The sequence below is a fragment of the Sciurus vulgaris genome, assembly GCF_902686455.1.
Source record: "Sciurus vulgaris genome assembly, chromosome: 17".
Classification (NCBI taxonomy): domain Eukaryota; kingdom Metazoa; phylum Chordata; class Mammalia; order Rodentia; family Sciuridae; genus Sciurus; species Sciurus vulgaris.
In genome coordinates this window covers 46508167-46513965 of record NC_136478.1, presented here as the reverse complement: position 1 = coordinate 46513965, position 5799 = coordinate 46508167, and the positions used below count along the sequence as shown (strand labels likewise).

Here is a 5799-nt window from a genome sequence, read left to right as displayed (position 1 = left end):
AACATTAGGCAATCTCACTGAGGAAAGTGTAGAAAGCAAGTTTTATTTAAATAATAGTAACATAGACTTGGTGTCTTGGTATCCCATGAAGTATGAACATCTTGCCACTTTCACACATTTCATTTCAGGTTTTCTCTGTTCACCTGCCCTCTTCCCCCTTTTCTCTCTCCTTCCTGTGTAGGACTAGGAGATTTAGGTGTGATGGTGAAATGCTGAGAAGCAGGTGGACTGGAAGGGCCAAGGTGTAGTAAGCCAGGAAGGTTGCAGCCCAGGAAGCATTAATTAGCTACTGCTACAACAACCTGCAGGGAGGGACCACTCCTGGACATGTTCTCTAAGCAACAGGTGGAGCAGGAACAGGTTATTTTGGTAAGGTTGGGATAAGGAATCTGGAGGCAATAATATTTCAATCGCCCAGATGGAGTTCACCTTCTACTTCCCAAATACAAACTGGCAGCCATTTTCACATTATGACCTGAATACTTATCTACATGTACTACCTGTGTTTGATTCTTGCTTCACTGATATCTTTAGGCATCTGATCTAATGTTATCATCCTTGGCAAAGTTTCAGGTGCTCAATTATTCTAAAGTATACCTGTCATCATGTCACTTAGCTGCTACCAGTCCTTTCCTAACTGTGAGATAAAGCCCTCCTTCAGGAACTGGCCCTGACTTACTTCTCCAGCTGTGCCTCCCTATCCTTCTCTACCATTTCAAGAACACCTGTCTCGCCCCACCAGAACATACCTCTCTACTTGATGTGGGGTTTTTCCTTGTAAGAAATCAAGAAATTCTAATTTCCTTTTTCTTTTACTTTTTTTTAATAAAGAACAAATCAGATGATCCATGGTGCAGGTAAAAGCCATCCAGTAAGCCAGGGTCACCTACCAAGAAGATAAGCCCCCAGAACACATGCACTTCTTTGTACAGTGCAGCTGCCTGTACACTCCACGGTGCATTTCACAGGTTCCTAAATGCACATTTTTTTTTTCACATTTTAACATCTTAAGAAATCAAGATGAGCCTTAAAAGCAATAGTCTCTTGCAGTTTCATCTGTGGGCAGGTGGGGTGGCATTTGCCTGGGATGCCAACTATGTGGGAAGTTGAAGCAGGAGGATGAGGAGGTAAGAGCCAGCCTGGGCAATTTAGCAAGCCCCTTCTCAAAAAGGGGTGGGGGCTATGGATGTAGCTCACTTGGAGAAGGCCACTGCGTTCGATCCCCAGTACCAAAAAATAAAATAAAAAATAAAAAAATTTATACTTTCAGCATTTTTTCTTTCATAGTAACATAATTGTGCATCACTGAAATGTATGTTATTGTGCAACACACACACACACACACACACACACAGATGCATATGCCACACACACCACCTTAATTCTAAGGGTCCACTGTAAAACAGTCATAGAAAGTACAAAAGTCTCCCAGCCGGAGGCTGGGGCTGGGACTCAGTGGCAGAGTGCTTGCCTGGCATGTGTGAGGCTCAGGGTTCAATCCTCAGCACCACATATAAAGAAAGAAATAAAAGATAAATTGACAATTAAAAAATATTTTAAAAGTCTCCCAGCAGATCAGGAGACTGAGGGGGGAGGATCAGAAATTCGAGGCCAGACTCAGCAATTTAGCAAGACCCCGTCTCAAAATACAAAATAAAAAGGGCTGGGCATATGGCTCAGTGGTTAAGCATCCCTGGGTTCGAAGAAGAAGAGAAGAAGAAGAAGAAGGAGGAGGAGGAGGAGGAAGAAGAGGAAGAAGAAAGAAGAAGAAGAAATAAAAAGGAAGAAAGAAGTACAAAAGTCATTTAACTTTAATATAAAATCTTATAAAGAAAGTCACATGAGCTAAATCAAATATTCATGAAGTCACCACTGTGAGAGTGGTGAGTTTCCAGTGAGGTCACCACTGGAAAGTCAATACCTTTCTCCCTGCCACCCTTGCCCCGTGTTGAAGACCTGGGACATCAGGGACAGGGTTCTGCACGCCGCTCGCAGTGGAGACAGTAGGTGGCTCATCTCACACTCCTGCTTTCAGGACTTCTTGGCGCTGCTTCTCCTGCCCTGGCCAGAGGTTCCAGGGTGTTCAGTTCTGTAGCCTGAGGGAACCTCGGCTCCTTCCTCAGAAGCAAATTATAAAGCACAGTGCAGCGGAGAAAGGTCTGGAAGGCATCTGGGCTGTTGTCAAGTCTGAAGTCAGAGGTCATGACCTTAGATCTAGGTCTGCTTCCCTGACCGGAAAGAGAACAGCTTCTTCATGATGGTCTTTTCCTCCTTGCTGCTGTCAGCACTGCAGGCTCTGGAAACCTCAGCACCTTTTCCTCTCCTTCCCGCTGGGCCTTCTCTTGGTGCAATCAGGCCACTCTTGGAGCACTGAAGCTCCTCCTGCGCCACCAGCAGCTGAGACTTGAGCTTGTTCCTCTCCTGCAGCACGTCCCGCAGCTCCTGCAGTGTGAAGTGCTGCTGGCTGGGGTCCGTCAGTTCCACCACCATTTTGTCTGCTTCCAGGTTCACCTCCCCGTGGGCCGACGGGTCCCCTCTCCTCAGACCCTCCACCTCCTGCCTGAGGTTGTCCCTCTCCATTCTCAGCTCCTCTGAGGCCAGGCTGCCCTTCTCCACCAGCGCCTCCAGCATCTCCTGCATGCAGACAATCTTGAACTTCAGCTGGGTCACCCAGGGGTCGCTGCCCAAGACCATCAGCTCGCGGCCCACCACGTAGGAGATGTCCTACACGTCCTCGGTGGTCAGCTGGAAGGGGCTCTTGCTCAGGACGCCCTCAGCCCGGCCTCGTCACCCTCCTCATTCTCATCCTCCTCCTCTCACACAGGAGGCTTCTCCATGGCCGTGGGACCCCGCAGGCCACCACCGGAGTCGCTTGCTCGGAGTTTCCAAAAGCTCAACTTCTTCTAGGCACCAAGAACTTTCCGCCTGGCCGGGACCCCGCCTTCCCAACCAGCACCGGGTGGAGGGTGGACCCTGGAGGGCACCGCGCAGGTCCACTCCTGTGCAGACGCGGGCGCAGGCGGTGCCCACGGATGACCGTGCGGGAGCGCAGCTGCAGGATGTGGTTTGGGGCCCAGGAGGAGACGAGAGCCAGCGCAGCGGAGAAGAGGAACCGGGAGGCCCCGGTGGCAGCGGCTGGGGCCTGCCCCGCAGGGCGGCCCTAATTTCTCATTAGACATAAGATGATGGCAGAAGTATACTTATGACTTTTTCTAGAGTCCACTGGCCTGGTTAATGGAAGTTTTAAAAATAGAAAGTTCTTCTATACTTGTTTTGCAAGCAGCATGTATTTTTTATACAACCCTTAATTTTATGTATGGATAAAATTGCTGCCCAGACTATTTATTACCATCTTGTAGAAGATGTTGAAAAATAAAAATGACTATGGATGTAGCTCAGTGGCTAGGTGCCTTTGGGTTCAATCCCCAGTACCAAATGCTTTTTTATATCTCTTTGTAAAACGCAAAATTTAACTTATATTTTCTAAATATGAGATACATAGCATCATAAAATGTTTCCAGTCTCAAGTTCAAAATCATTTGCCTCAAAATTAAGGGAGTAAGAATTAATTATTTTTATTTCATTGGGCCATGTTGTTCTATATAAAGGAAAAATATGAATTTTAAAAATTTATGAACAACAGATATCACTTAAATATTCAGAATTGTGTAAGTTACTTGGTTAAGATATTGGAAAATGTGGATTTTTAAAATTATAAGCTGTAGAATAGCATTACAGACATTTGACATTGTTTAAAATATTGATCAAGTCAGCTGACATATTTCTTCATTTGCACTTTTTGCATATTTGGTTGTGCTTCCATGATAAAACTGACAAAACAGATAAGAAAAATAATTGTCAAAGGTCCACCTGTCCTTTTATTTTATGGGCCACACTGTTTCATTGGCACACAGCCCTCAGTGTTATATTGTGATGTTCATGTACATGGATATAAATGACATATGGCATTTCAGTGCATTTAGTTCAGGTAACTTAAAATGTATAATGATAAATTTTTTTTAAAAAACCACCTGAAATTGATATATTTTGTCATCTAATCAAAACAGTGAATGAGAGTGCTAAGTATTCTATAAAATACTTCTTTTCTTTTTTATCAGGTCAATTCAATTCAATCACTTGAGCTTTCCACACACAGTATGAAAGCAACTCGAAGTGCCATGTTTAAATCATCTGACTCAGGGTGTTGGAGTATATTATTTTCAGCATTCTTCAGAATACTTTGGTCATTGTGGTGTTTCTTATTTCCATCAATCACTCTTAATCCTCCACTTTTTGCCATGTTATTCTCTTCCACTCTCACTTGAGTCATGCTTGAATGTGGAGTGAATTTCTTCCCCTTATTAAAGACAGAAGCACTGTTGGAACCTGGATGGACCACACCAGAACTTGGAGATAATTTCCCAAATGGTGTGGATTCTGCCTTAGACACAAGCAGATGGTGTGAGAACTTGGGATGTCTTTCAGTCAGGACTTTCTCCTTCCCACCTTAGTGACAGCAGAAAAGAATGTCTTTCCTGTTAACTCTGGCTTGCCAAATATCTTCTACTTCTGTGACTGAGAATTCTGTTTCACAATAACATGAGCCACACTTTATTTGTCCTATTATGGGCCCCATGCAGTACACAAATTGTTTTGCTGAAATTCTAGCCATGATTTGTTAAGTAGAGTATGCACATTTAATAGATATCTTGTGGGAAGTTAGGTGGGCTATTGAAAAATCAATCTCCAATAATTTTCTCCTCAAGCATGAGTGAAGAAAAATTATATTGTAGAAAGTTTTCTTACCATCCAAGGAATCCTAGTTATGGAACAGAGGGATGAAAAGATGCTGTAGTGGATGGGTGGGTGTCAGTTTCCTGAGGTCTTATGTCCTGCCTTTCCTCCATGAAGGGAGTGAAAATTTTGAGAATGAATTTTATAGACCTACTGCTACAAAATGACCACCAAAATCTCAAAGGGAAATATATTAAAGAAAAGACAGAGTGGTTGTGGTTCATTAACTGTCAGTACTCTATTACCATGTTCAGTGGGTGAGGACTGTTCATTCTTTAGGGTAAGCCTGAGGCTGCCACTAGACCCATGTCTCCTGTTATTCACAACCTGAATCACTGTTGTGTATTTTTAAAAAGTTCCTAAACTCATGCAATATTTCCAGTGTTGATACAGCATTGTCAACTAGAAGTACAGCTACATAAGGATTGAGAAAACCAGTCTTGAATATCCAACATTATAGTATATTACAAAATAGTCTCAGCAACCCAAAAATCCCCATTCTGTATCTCTTCATTCTCTTCCATTCCCACAAACTCCCACCAAACATTAATTTTTGTTGTTTATTTTTTCAAATGATCCAGAAGATCATCCAGTTTGAATCACAAAGGTCTATCTTTTTGGATCAACTGTTTTCCTTAGCAACAGTCATTTTTTTCTTGTTTGTTAGCCCATTTCTTTTTTATAGTCAAATGACACCTAATTGTATAGGTGGGTTAGTCACATATGTGACTACTTACTAAAGTGTATCTTGATTCCTTCCTATTCATGGAAATTATGAATGAAGAAACTGTGAACTGTTATATGCCAGTTATTTTGTGGGTGTAAGTTTTCACTGGATTGGATAAACAGCCAGGAATGTGATTGCAGGATTATATGGCCAACATGTTTGGCTGTGCAAGGAAGTAGCAAATTGTCTTTGGTAGTATCCCTCTGGGAATATATGAGAGTCCCTGGACTTCTCTTTCACTTGATTTTGTGATTTCAGATTTTGCCCTCTCTTATAGG

General features: G+C 43.0%; 1 pseudogene across 1 annotated transcript; it reads right to left on the bottom strand.

Moving 5' to 3' along the window:
- Window positions 1-2106: 2106 nt before the first annotated feature.
- LOC306647562 (RILP-like protein 2) lies at window positions 2107-2973 on the bottom strand (annotated as a pseudogene). Its single transcript has one exon. The product of its transcript is annotated as an RILP-like protein 2 (transcript).
- Between the last annotated feature and the right edge of the window lie 2826 nt (window positions 2974-5799).